This window comes from Peromyscus maniculatus, chromosome 11 (genome assembly GCF_049852395.1).
Source record: "Peromyscus maniculatus bairdii isolate BWxNUB_F1_BW_parent chromosome 11, HU_Pman_BW_mat_3.1, whole genome shotgun sequence".
Classification (NCBI taxonomy): domain Eukaryota; kingdom Metazoa; phylum Chordata; class Mammalia; order Rodentia; family Cricetidae; genus Peromyscus; species Peromyscus maniculatus.
This window is the reverse complement of record NC_134862.1, coordinates 94,797,015-94,810,000: the sequence shown is the minus strand read 5'-3', so window position 1 is coordinate 94,810,000 and position 12,986 is coordinate 94,797,015. Positions and strand designations below refer to the sequence as shown.

At 43.5% G+C, this 12,986-nt stretch overlaps 1 long non-coding RNA gene across 1 annotated transcript; it reads left to right on the top strand.

Annotated features, from left to right (window-relative positions):
• Nucleotides 1–229: 229 nt before the first annotated feature.
• LOC143267859 (uncharacterized) lies at nucleotides 230–9,301 on the top strand. The gene is made up of 3 exons (XR_013043488.1): nucleotides 230–2,929; nucleotides 3,041–3,110; nucleotides 3,549–9,301. It is a non-coding gene; the product is annotated as an uncharacterized LOC143267859 (long non-coding RNA).
• Nucleotides 9,302–12,986: the final 3,685 nt, after the last annotated feature.

Sequence of the window (12,986 nt, the reverse complement as noted above, 5' to 3'; positions counted from 1 at the left end):
TATGTTCTATTGTAAAAATCATTTTCTCGCTGTGCAGGAAAAATAAAGAAGGAACAAGGAACTAAACAGAAGTGTATCAGTAACAGGGACTCTCAGAAGAAAAAAAAAGAAAGAAAATTAGAAGACAGCTGTCACACTATCTAAAACATTTAACATTGGCTAAGAAATCATGCTGTGTGTTGGAAAGCACAAAGGTGTGGCCGAGACTCCCAGAGTAAAAGTATCACAGACAATGTTATCAAAGCAGCTACTGTTAACATATACAAGGGTTGTGTTAAGGAACGGAGCATGGGATAGCGTAGCCTCCATGTAGAAGGGATACCCAGACAGATGTGAAATCTCTGTAAAGAACTGCATGGACATTCTGAAATCCAATACCACATGCTAGGATTATTTACCACATTTTCTCCGCACATGAGCTCACTTTGGGTAACTGCAAAGCTGAGTAATTTCCAGAGAAAGTAAACATACATAAAGTCCTTAACGGGAGGCTGAACTTACTTGATACAACTACCATAAAACAGTGGTTCAGATCCACATAAGATCTTCCTTGTGTCTCCCCTATGATGTCATGGGGGCGGCCAGCTTCCCCTCTTTGATGTTAGGCTTTCTCAATGCATCTCATTTAGAATGGCAACCCTCCTTGTGATTTCATTTTCCCCCAAAATCTGAGTAAATAAATAAAAGTGTGTTGACTTGGCTTTAACTGTATTTTTCTTAGGCACCTGATGACGACCGTCCAGGAGGATTCAGTTAACTGGTCTGACAGAACTACATGACTAATGACCGGGAGGCGGGATGCTTAGTTCTGAGCTGACGAGCCTGGCGCCTTAGTATTTGAGGCCTCACTTTGGGCCCGTGCTGTGCACGGTGCCTGTTGGAGGTTCCATCTTCTCACTTAAAAGTGCTCCTCTAAGCAGGGGTGATGCACTGTTCTTCAGGTGGGCTTTGTATGTGTTATGTGTGCACTTTCTCCGAGTGTGGAAAGGGCTAGAGGGACACTTAGATGTACAACTGGAGCCAAGTCTTGAAAAGAGGAAGGATTTTTAACGACAATGCTGTGAAGTGGGGTAGGGGAGCCCGTCCTCTCGGGCTCTGCAAACACTGCACCAAAATTCACAAAAGAAGGGGTACAGAGCTTGGGCAGGGACAAGCAGCCTGCAGTCTTCTCAGAAATGTCAGGAGAGAACAGCCGAAGGAGACCCAACAACAGTGAAGTGCAGAGCCTGGCTTTGCTCATCTTCCCGGAAAACCTGAAGCACGGAAACTCCGTCCGGAGGCAGGAGATGCGGCTCGTTGGTGAAGAGCACTTGTCGCTCTTCTAGAGTTTGGTTCCCAGCATCCATGTTGGATGACTTACAGCTGCCTGTAACTTCAGCCACAGAGGATCTGATGACCTCTTCTGACTTCTAGGAACACCATATACACATGACACACGCACTCTCTTTCTCTCTCTCTAAAAATAATTAAAAAAAATAAAACCAAAACTCTCGATCCATTTAAATGTTGCAGAGGATTGGAGCAAACACACCATCTTCCTCCTCAGCCAATAGACAACAATAATCCTCTGTGGTGGTATTGTGTTCCCCGAAATATTGTGCACCCTAATACACTTATCTGGGATCAGAGACAAAACGGCCACAATATTAAACATAGAGGTTAGGCAGTGGTAGCACACACCTTTAATCCTAGCATTCCAGAGGCAGAAATCCCTCTGGATCTCTGTGTGTTCAAGGATACAGCCAAGCATGGTGACTCACGCCTTTAATCCCAGAAAGCAAGCCTTTAATCCCAGGGAGTGATGGCAGAAAGCAGAAAGATATACAAGGCGTGAGGACCAGAAACTAGAAGCATTGGCCTGGTTAAGCGTTCAAGCTTTTGAGCAACAGTTCATCTGAGATTCATTCTGGATGAGTTCTCAGAGGCTTCCAGTCTGAGGAAACAGGATCAGCTGAGGAATTGGCAAGGTGAGGTGAGGTAGCTGTGGCTTGTTCTTCTCTGATCTTCCAGCATTTACCCCAATGCCTGACTCCAGGTTTGATTTTATTAATAAGACCATTTAAGATTCCTGCTACAATCCTCATGTAATGTTTGGAATGTTTATGATACAAAATGTCTATAATAAGGTGTTACATGTAGCCCACCGTTCCTTGCTTGCACCTGGCCTCTGAAGCCTAGTAATTTTCTCCTCAGTTTGCCTCTCAGCTCAGGGCATTCATCTTTGAGCTGGTCCCTCTTGAAGAAACAACACAGAAATTGGACTTGCCATTGTGTCTCCTACTATTTTGGTGACAATTTTCTGTGACGGGGAAAGAGTTGCTAATTTGTTGCTATAGGAGATGAAGGCCTTGCAGCCACATCTGGTAAATTACTGCCTTCCTGATCCTGGAGGTAACAGCAGTACATGGCATTGTTTGGAATTAAGGGGAAAAAAAAACACAGCAAAGGAAATTGACTTTTACATTTTCTGCAGACTCTTAAAAAATAAAGATCTCCAAACCAAGTGTGTTTTCCCTTCTGAAAGCCCCCATTGTCCGAGACATTGGATCAAGTCAGCCAAAGGATAAATTAAGCAAAACCCCTTCTAGTGTCTTGATGGGAACTCATAGAGGTCACTGTAGTTTGATTGTGCGGCTTAGCTTCTTGGCCCTGGGGTAGAGCCGTGTTTAATGTACAAAAATGTGTAATGATACAATAGTTATCTTTTAGGCCTCTTGGAGAAATGACAAGTAGGACTGAGTCTGCTTTGAGTGGGGATCATGTTGCATATTGGATGAGAAATTCAGTTTCGCTCACTTCCAGATGACACCCAGACAGATCGCTCTGCTTAAGAAGAAGCAAGGACAAGGCTATGCCCCGAAGCCCACATGCAGGGCACCGCAACCTTCATCACAGTAACTTGAAAGGGATTCAGGTCTGTAAATTCATGGTTAGTATCCACGGTAGGCTCACTAGTGAATACCTTTTATCACATCGCTATCATGTTTCATTGCATCTGGACATGTGTGGCACCACAATGACTCCCACATTTATTTTCTAGTTCATGAACCAAGCTGAACCTGGATGAATAAACAGGAAGACTGGAGAATGTTTCACAGTGGAAATAAGAGGTATGGCCAAAATAAACCAATGCCAGCCATGGTGCTGTCCACATGTAATCTCAGCCTGTGGAAGGCTGAAGAAGCAGTTGGATCAAGAGTTTGAGTTAAGTCTTGGCTACATAGTGAGCCCTTGTCTTAAAAAAAGAAAAAGAAAAAAAAAAAAACCAGGCCTACTATTTTGGAAGAGCAGTGATACTTAGAGGAGAGGGTTCCTTTGGTCCCAGCAGAGCAGCAATCCACAGTCATAACATAAGACCCAGGCCACTCACTGCACAATCCCCAGGTGGAGCCGTCAACTTTTTACAAGAGGTTTTGTTTCTTTTCCCTGGTGACTCTATTCAGGATGTTGAGATGTGTCCATCTGTTATTCATAGTAACAGGTCCTTGTAGCTGAAGCTGAGAATGTTCAATGACTTCTGTAAGTGAGTTTGTTACTGTTCATTGTAGGTGAGGGACAACTGAAGGAAAGAGGGCGTGCTGAGACAGGAAGAGAGATCCTGTGGATTTGGAAATCATTCTGCTTAGCAAACTCTGGGACTTGTTCCACACAGATGGACAAAGGCAAAGTGCAGTGACAGACACCACCACGTGGACAGCTGCAATCACGGTGAGAAGATGCAGAAGAGCCCACCACTGAAAAGCCTAAGGGCAGGGTCTTTCTGAAGCCTCCAACACTGCCTGTGTCTGACACTATTCTTTATTTGTCCTGGCCCCTCCTCATTACTATGGGTTAGATCTTATGGCCCAGGTGTCAGAAGCTCAGTCCCCAGCATGGTGCTATTAGATGGTAATGGAGTCTTAAGACAGTGGGTCATTGTAGGAGTTTTTTTAGCACTCAGAGTATGAAGGGTTATTGTTGTATATGAAATATTATGTTAAGATGTGCTACAGTGTGTATGCCATGGAATATTTGTTTTAATGATGCAAAGATGTGTTGCACTCTTTTGTGTTGCATTTGTTTAACTCTATGAAGCTGTGTTACTTTGCCTGTCTAAAAAAATGGTTTAATGAAGAGCTGAACAGTCAATAGCAAGGCAAGAGAAAGGATCATGGGGCTGGCAGGCAGAGAGAATAAATAGGAGAAGAAATACAGGGAGAAATGATCAAGGAGCAAGAAAAGAAGAAGAGGACATTAGGGGCCAGCTGCCCAGCTACACAGCTAGCCATGGAGTAAGAAGTAAAGAAAGGTGTATAGAGGAGAGAAAGATAAAAAGCCGAGAGGCAAAAGGCAGATGGGATAATTTAAGTTAGAAAAGCTGGCTAGAAACAAGCCAAGCTTGTTTCATAAGGAAAAATTAGCCTCCCTGTGTGTATTTATTTGTGAGCTGGGTGGCAGCACCCCCAAAGCAACCAACAACAAGTTATAAACACACGGGCCTTCCTTTCCCACGCTTCCAGACAATGGTATGAGAGCTGTTATAGTGACCACTGCAATGCACTACCTTGATACTGGCCCCACAACAATCATGGGCTGGGACTTCCTAAACTGTAAGCCAAATAAACCTTCCTTCTTTCTAACTTGATTACTCTTAGGTGTTTGACACACCATATAAAGGACACACTCTTATGTCTTCTAACCTGAAGTCGTTTAACAAATTGGACACATTTTCTCTGATAGCCTCATGTCCTAAAACCAGATAATTTTTATTGTGATACTTTTTTAATGCCCAAGCAAAAATTTGAAGTCCTTCATGTCACTGGCCTATATCCACACACACAGAAATCTCATTTCTGGTTCTGTTGTTTTTAAGGAACTAGATAATTTTTTGTCATCAAGTCTCACAGGAAATGTGGGACCATAGAAAAATATAAACTATGTAACATGATACATTATCTGCCAAGGCTAGATCTGTGATAATTCTCTGTTTGTTTTACATGTATAATGGTGTCTAATTATTGCATTGACCTTATGGCCTCAGGGAGTATAAAGGGCTGTGTGTGTGTGTTTACCTTCTCCTTCCAAAGTTAGGATATATGTGGGATGATGTCACTGTATCCAGGCAATTTTCTGGATGGTGGGGGGAAGGGAGTATGGAGAGAAGCAGGTGGTTTCTAACAGGAAGAGGAGCATGTGGTAGGTTCTAATGCTCCAGGTCAGTATGCACTGGTACATTTCACATTCCTGTGCAAAGGAATGAGGCACATAGGGAGGTGTCAGACATGATTCCCAGATGAATTGAGACACAAAAATTTCCCCCAGTCAGGGGCTGACCTCAGGATAGTGTTGCTTTGGCTCGTTACTTTAAGGACACTAGGTGAAGAAAATCCACAGTGTGCCTGCCTTTCAGCATGAGAGACATTTGAGTTTATTGAGTCATCTGAAGCACGGCTTGTAGGACTTTCCTGATGGATACAGAGACCTGGTGTACTCGTTTATTATAACAATGAGATCATTGGAAGACCCATAAAACTGGGACTTGCTATCCAAGGGCAGATCTGGTTTGTTATCCAATGGTTCCAAGCTTGTTTAACAGGCCAGTTTTGACAAGTTGAAGCTCTTTATAAGATGTTTGTTTAATTGTAGCAGAGCTGTCCTATCGTAAAAGTGTTTTCAACTGTGTGGCCAGGACTGGGCCAGAGGCTTTTCCTAGCAAGATTTGTACATCTTTCACATGAAGACATTCTGAATCCCATTTTTGTTTGGAGTCTATGACAAGATGCCAATAGCCATGTCTAAAAGTCAGGGAAGGAATGGGCAATAGAGGAGAAGAGACTGCAGACAGGCCGGTGCCTTCTGGAGGGAGCAAGATCACTATAAATCTGCTTACAAATATACCAAACACACCACAGTCCTTCCGGAAGTGGTGGCAGGTTTGCACACGGTGCAGACGGCGAGTTCTCAGTCAAAGTTCCCAGGTTAAAAGTTCATAGGTGAACGGCTTCCTCATCACTCCCTGCTTCTGTGTGGAGCATTTGAGCTTCAAGACCTTTCAGAGTTTAGTCCAAATCCCTTCTAAGGACCTTCACTGAGCCATATAACTTTCCTGAGTCTCATTTTCATGTGTAAATACAAAGATAATGCCTATTGCATAAGATTTCTTTGATACCTAAAATATGGGTATTTTAAAAACAGCAAAATACTTGAAGTGGAAACTATCATACTATCGCTATCCCTAATGTATTGATGTCTTCAATTTATACAAATAGGTGCCTGCAGGTTCAGAGTTGAAGCTCTGGATGCCCTAAAGAAAGTATCCATTCCTTTGGCATGTATCTAAATTGGCATAGAGCCTCCCTTCCTGTGTTAGAGAAATAAAAAATGGTTAGCCCATAAAGATAAGGACAACTGAAAGCAATTGCTAAAATTTCAATATATTTACTTTTGAAAATTGGAAGAGTGTGTGAAAGACAGTGGGTAAGACAAAAGTTAAAGCTCTTATTCAACTCAAGAAAATGGCAAGAAATAAGACAATTTACCCTGGAAACATTCAGAATTTAGAAGATCTAAGTTAGAGCACGATTTGGGTTCACTTCTTCACTTCCTCTTTGTGTTTCTATGTAGATGTTTACTACGTGACAGCCTGGTGACATGCTGGCTCACTGTAAATACCTACAGGAAATTAATGGAAGCAACACTGTAAAACCATGAGCTGTACACTCCACACAGCAAAGGTAGAAAGCAAGATTAAAATAATTACAGAGGAAATTCAGACTTAATCCACTTAGCATAAAATTAGCAAAAGTCCTTTCTCAAATCATAGTTGACACAAATAATAACAAGCTTTTGGTTGGAGGATTTTCTAAAGAAACAAACTTAAAGCATTATTATATATTATTAGGTGTGTGGTGTGTGTGTGTGTGTGTGTGTGTGTGTGTGTGTGTGTGTGTGTGTAATGGGTGGGGTCACACATGTGCCCCCGCTCATGTGTGGAGGTCAGAAGGAAACTCAGTGAAGTCACGTCTGTTGTTGGCCTTCTGCAGTAGGTACTTTACCCACTGAGCCTTCTTATAGGCCCTCAAAGAAACAAATTTAATGTTGTAAATAAAACTTTTTTTAAAAGAAATCTTCATCTTTGAATACACAGGGTCAAAAAAGACTAAATTCAAGAGTAATTGAAGGAAAACTGACCACTCCAAGTAACCAAATCTCCTTTGTAAGGGAGGTAGTGTGCTTTAATGCACCACTTATTAAAAGCAGCGACAGAATGCTGCACTGAAAATAAATGCCAGTGTGACGATGCTTTACAAGTGGCTTGTTCCTAGAGAGACATAATGGCCCAGTGCCCAAAAAGCTGGGACAAGAGAAACACACAAAAATGCCCAAAGAAACAGAATGTGGTCTATCCATACAATAAAAGATTACTCAGTCACGAAAAAAGGAAGCAGCGCTTACATGAGCCTCAAAAACTTTATATTAATAACACTGCATTTCAAACCCGATTAGGACCAAACACGGTTTACACGTTTAAAACAGCATATCATTTCAGCTTGGGTGATATGACACCAATCAGAAATCTGCAGTAAGAACCCTCCCAGGCTTGCTGGGGACAGTGAGGGGAAAGTGCTCTGGTTTCTAACACACCGTATCTGAACTTCACAGTGTCTCCTGCACAGCACACTGAACACAACAGGAGCCTTCCTCCCTGATGAAAACAACTGAGTGGGCAATGCCACCTCTGCTTCTTCCTATTGGTCAGAAAAAGGCATGTGACACATCCCATCCCAAGTGGAGCTAGGTGGTGAACTCTTTACTGCCTGCTCAGCCGACTCTCCATCCCAGGGAAGCAATGTCCTCTGCTCCACTGCTTTGTCTTAACCCCTCTTTCTGCACAGTAACCTGTGACTCACTCTAAATTTTCATGGCTCATCACCTCTGCTTTGTCACACTTTGTTGTCTTAATTACTTTCTCATTGCTATGATAAAGCAGCCTTACAAAGACAAGTTAAGATGGAAACACTTTATTTTGGCTCACGGTTCCCGAGGGATCCAGTCCATCATGGCGGGGGTAGACACAGCAGCAACCTGGGAAGGTGTGATGTAGGAGCAGAGGACTAGTTGGCCACACTGCATCTGAACCCAGAAAACAGATAATGAACCCATGCCACTCTTCAGTTCCTTTTCTCTACTTACAGAGTCCAGGCTCCCAGTCAAGGAATGGAGGCACCCACAGTGGGCAGGTTTCCTTGTCTTAATTAACACAATCAAGACAATCCCCCCAGGCATGCCCAGATACCCATCTGCCAGGTGATTTGGATTCTGTCAAGTTTTCAACACTCACCATCTCCTTTTCGCACTTTCTTCCACGTTTTTCCATTCACCCTCTTTTCTCTTCATTGAATAAATCTACAATAAAATCGAGATCAGGAAAGGTAAGGAAGGAAGACATCTTCCCCCAAGACAGCCACATAACATATCTTCCACATATCCACTCAGATTCACTCTTCCTTTTGCATGTGGCGGTTTGAATAGGAATGGCTCCATAGACTCGTGTGTTGGAATGCTTGGCCTTGAAGTGGTACTGCTAGTGTGGTGTTGGAGGAAGTGTGGCACTGGGAGTGGCTTTGAGGTCTCAGATTCTCAGGCCATACCCAGTGTGGCGCTCTCTTCCTGCTGCCTGTCCATGCAGATGTAGAACTTTCAGCTCCTTCTGCAGTACCACATATGCCTACGAACTGCCGTGTTTCCCGTCATGATGATAATGGACTAAACCTCTAAACTTGTAAGCCAGCCCCAATTAAATGTTTTCCTTTGTAAGAGTTGCCATGGTCTCTTTGAAGCAGTCAAAAGCCCAACTGAGAGAAGCACTGGATGATTCACGATTGGGTATCTTTGTTCAGTATCCCTCTAGAGATGACTTTGGCCTCCTCTAAGCACAATGATATTCTTTGTCTTAAACACAGAACTATAGACGAGGAGGTATGCCAAAGACTGACTGCTCAGACCTGCCCTCCTCTGTCTTAGGAGATCTATTCTAGAGTTAATCAGCCTGACAGGATACTTTCAAAGTGGCTCCTATTGCTGCCTCATTCTACCCATGAGTCAGAGTTGTTCATCCCCAGAGAGGATTGGGAGAAGCCGCAGTAATTTCACCAAAGCAGATAGACAGACAGCAAATGGGGAATGAAAGCCACTTCATGACATCCTGTCTTCTGAGATGCACACAGAAACAAGAGCACATTGCAATCCTGGTACAGCAACAACAAAAACAAGATCATCCCACCAAGTGCCGAGAGGATGCGGAGTCACAGCCGGCAGGTTTTCTGAGTTTTTTTTTTTTAATAAAACTATATATGCTTGTAGAATACAAGCAATATTCACCTAAAAAGGAACTTTCATGAGCTTAATAGTTTATGAACTTTAAATCTGCCAAACCTTGGAAATGATCAAGATGCAAAGAAGGAAATAAACTCTGGCATAACCAGCCAACAGAACAGAATTCAGTACCAAACAGGAGTGGGGCTCCCATCTCACACCCACACTCAGGCAAGAAATTCTAATTAAACTCAATGGATTATACCTAAAAAGAAGACATGAAAACAGGATGGAGACTTGAAAAGAAAGGTTACAGGAGGAGGGGGAGGAAGAAGAGAGGGGTATGGGGAGTGAAGGTTAAAATCCGTTCTAAAAATGTATGGTCTGTCAAACAACTTTTAAAAAGTCACATGGAGTCATTTGTGGTTTTACGTACATCACAGGCACACAAGAGCCTGCAGAAGCCAGAAGAGGGCATCAGAGAACTGTAGTTGCAGTTGAGAGTGGGTGCTAGGAACTGAACTCAGGTCCTCTGGAAGAGCAGCCAGTGATCCTAACCACTGATCTACCAATCAATCTACCTCAAGACCCAATGATACCCAAGGAATGCTCAATCATACCACAAGGACACTTGCTCAACTATGTTCATAGCAGCATTATTAGTGATAGCCAGAACCTGAAAATAACCTAGATGCCCCTCAACTGAAGAATAGATAAAGAGAATGTAGTACATATACACACAATGGAGTATTAGCTGTAAAAAAAAATGACAACATGAGGTTTGCAGGCAAATGGATGGAACTAGAAAATATCATCCTGAATGAGGTAACCCAGACTCATAAAGTAAAACATGGTATGTACTCACTCATAAGTGGATACTAGATGTAAAGCAAAGGATAACCAAACTATAACCCACAGCTCCAGAGATGCTAGGTAACAAGGAGGACCCTAAGAGGGATGTATGGATTTCCCTAGGAAGGGAAAACAGATGAGATCTCCATGAGCAAACTGGGGGGTGGTGGGCAATAGAGGGGAGGAGATGGGGGATGAGAACATAAGGGAAAGGAATGGTGGAGCTTGGGGAGGGATGGAGCGGGAGAGCAATGAAATCGATATCTTTTGATAGAGGGAGATATCATGGGGATAGGGAGAAACCAGGTGCTAAGGAAGTTCCCAGGGATCCACAAGGATGACCCCACCTTAGACTACTAGCAATAGTGGAGAGGGTGCCTGAACTGGCCTATCCCCGGCAACCAGGTTGGTGACTACCCTAACTGTCATCACAGAACCTCCATCCAGTGACTGATGGAAGCAGATGCAGAGATCCACAGCCAAGCACCAAGCCAAGCTCCAGTCCAAGAGAGGGACGAGGGCTTCTATGAACAAGGGCATCAAGATCATGATAGGAAACCTATAGAGACAACCAAACCAAGCTAGTGGGAACTCATGAACTTTAAAGCAACAACTATGGAGTCTCTATGGGACTGGACTAGGCCCTCTACATAAGCAAGGCAGTTGTGTAGCTTGATCTGTTTGAGGGGCCCCAGGCAGTGGGATCAGGATCTATCCTTCATGCATGAGCCAGCTTTCTAGATCCCATTACCTATGGTTGGACACCTTGCACAGCCTTGATGCAGGGGGAGGGGCTTGGTCCTGCCTCAAATGAATGTACCAGGCTTTGCTGACTCCCCATGGGAGGCCTTACACTTTTGGAGGAGGGGATGGGAGGTGGGGGGGAGGATGATGGGGGGAGTGGGAGAAGGGATGAGAGGGGGATCTGTGGTTGTATGTAAACTAAATTTTAAAAATTCTTAATAAAGAAAAAACTCTAAAAATAAAAACTCAAAAAAGGAGAGAGAGAGAGAGAGAGAGAGAGAGAGAGAGAGAGAGAGAGAGAGAAAAGCATCATTGAGGTGAAATCTTCTAGAAACTATTTCCAGAGAGTCAGTATACAGAAGTTAAAAAAAAAAAGTCATACGGAAACTTTAAGCATATAAGCATACGTTACAGGAAGGTAATCTTCAGTCTCCGTACTATATGAGGCCAGGGTATAAAGACAGTAAATAAAATAAAAAATAAATGAAATTGAGGACTCCTCAGAGTTCAGAGGAGGGATTAGTAAACTGAGCACAGAAGAATTACAACAGTGAATACACACTGTATGATATCATGGGTACATATGCACTCTGTAATATCATAGATACATATTCACTATGTAACACCATGGATACATACACACTGTGTGTTGTCACAGGTACATACACACTGTGTGATATCACGGGTCCATACGCAATGTGTGATATCATGGGTACATACATACGTACTGTGTGATGTCACGGGTACATGTTTGTCTGCTCAGATCCATGGGGTAAACATGACCATGAGTGAACTAGAAGGTACTGTTCAGATCTGAACTGACAAGGATGTATCAGTGGTAAGGGATGTTGACAACTGGGAAAGGCTGTGTGTGTGTGTGTGTGTGTGTGTGTGTGTGTGTGTGTGTGTGTGCATGCATGCATGTGTGTATATGTGTGCATATGCGTGTATGTGTGTGTGAGAGAGACTGGGTTTTCTACTTAATTTTGCCATGAACCTAAATAGGCTCTGAAACACTATCCTAAATGTTTAAATGTTTCTAAAAATCACATTTACTTCAACATGTGAGTATTCTAATAGAATTAAGCTTTCAAGTGAGCTGATGCCTCTCAAGATAGCATTTGTCACAAAGTGCCACAAGGGATGTTCTCATTTAAACCACTCTGCTTGGACTGGGTCAGCAAACAGTCAGCTCTTACTGGATGTGGTGGTAAACACGGACCACATTCCGTCCTGGGATGGTGTGCAGGACTGTGTGTCTCCAGTCTCTCCTGGCTTCCTCTGGCTGTGGTAACCCTCTTTTAGAGGCACAGGGCCTTGGGATGTGCGCATGAGAAGTGTCTGAGGGTACAAGGTTAGGAAGGATGAGGAAACGAAGTCAACTTCAGCAAGAGTCAAGAGTGTGTGCTTCATGCCAAAACCTCAGCAGCACCTACGCCTCATGCTCCTGAGAAAGCCCGAGAAAATGGGGCCAGAGCAAATGTGGTGATGTCTGTGCTGTCCCCAAACTGAGAAGTGCCGTGTTGTGCTGTGAGACGCTGGACACGTGCATTTGGGTCACAAGAGGCGGATTCTATGGAGATATTTCAGGTAGACATAAACAAGATCTGGTGCTGAAGGACAAAATAGGATGAGGGAATCAGTACAAGGAAACAAGAAGCCAGAAATCAAGGTCTACAGGCCATCAGGGCAGGAGGACGCCCGTGTGTGTGTGTGTGTGTGTGTGTGTGTGTGTGTGTGTGTGTGTGTGTGTGTGTGTGTGTGCATGTGTGTGTGTGTGTGTGTGTATGTGTGTGTGTACCACAATTGTGTCCTATTTGCATGGTCTTCTCTGTCACACTCGCCCCCCCCTTTTATTTCCATCACACCCACACTGACCACCTCCCCACAAGTGCCTTCCCCACATCTGTGTCTCTCTCTGACTCTGGTTCAAGTGGAAAGTTTCTTTCAGCCTTGTGTAGCTCCCATTTCACCCACTGTTTTTCAGCTCCTGGTATTGCTGAGCTCTCATGTCAGCCTCGTTTCAGAAATGAAGAACAGTGTGTGCATCAAAGAAGTTAAATAGCCATCTCCAAGATGACATCATTCAGGGGCCA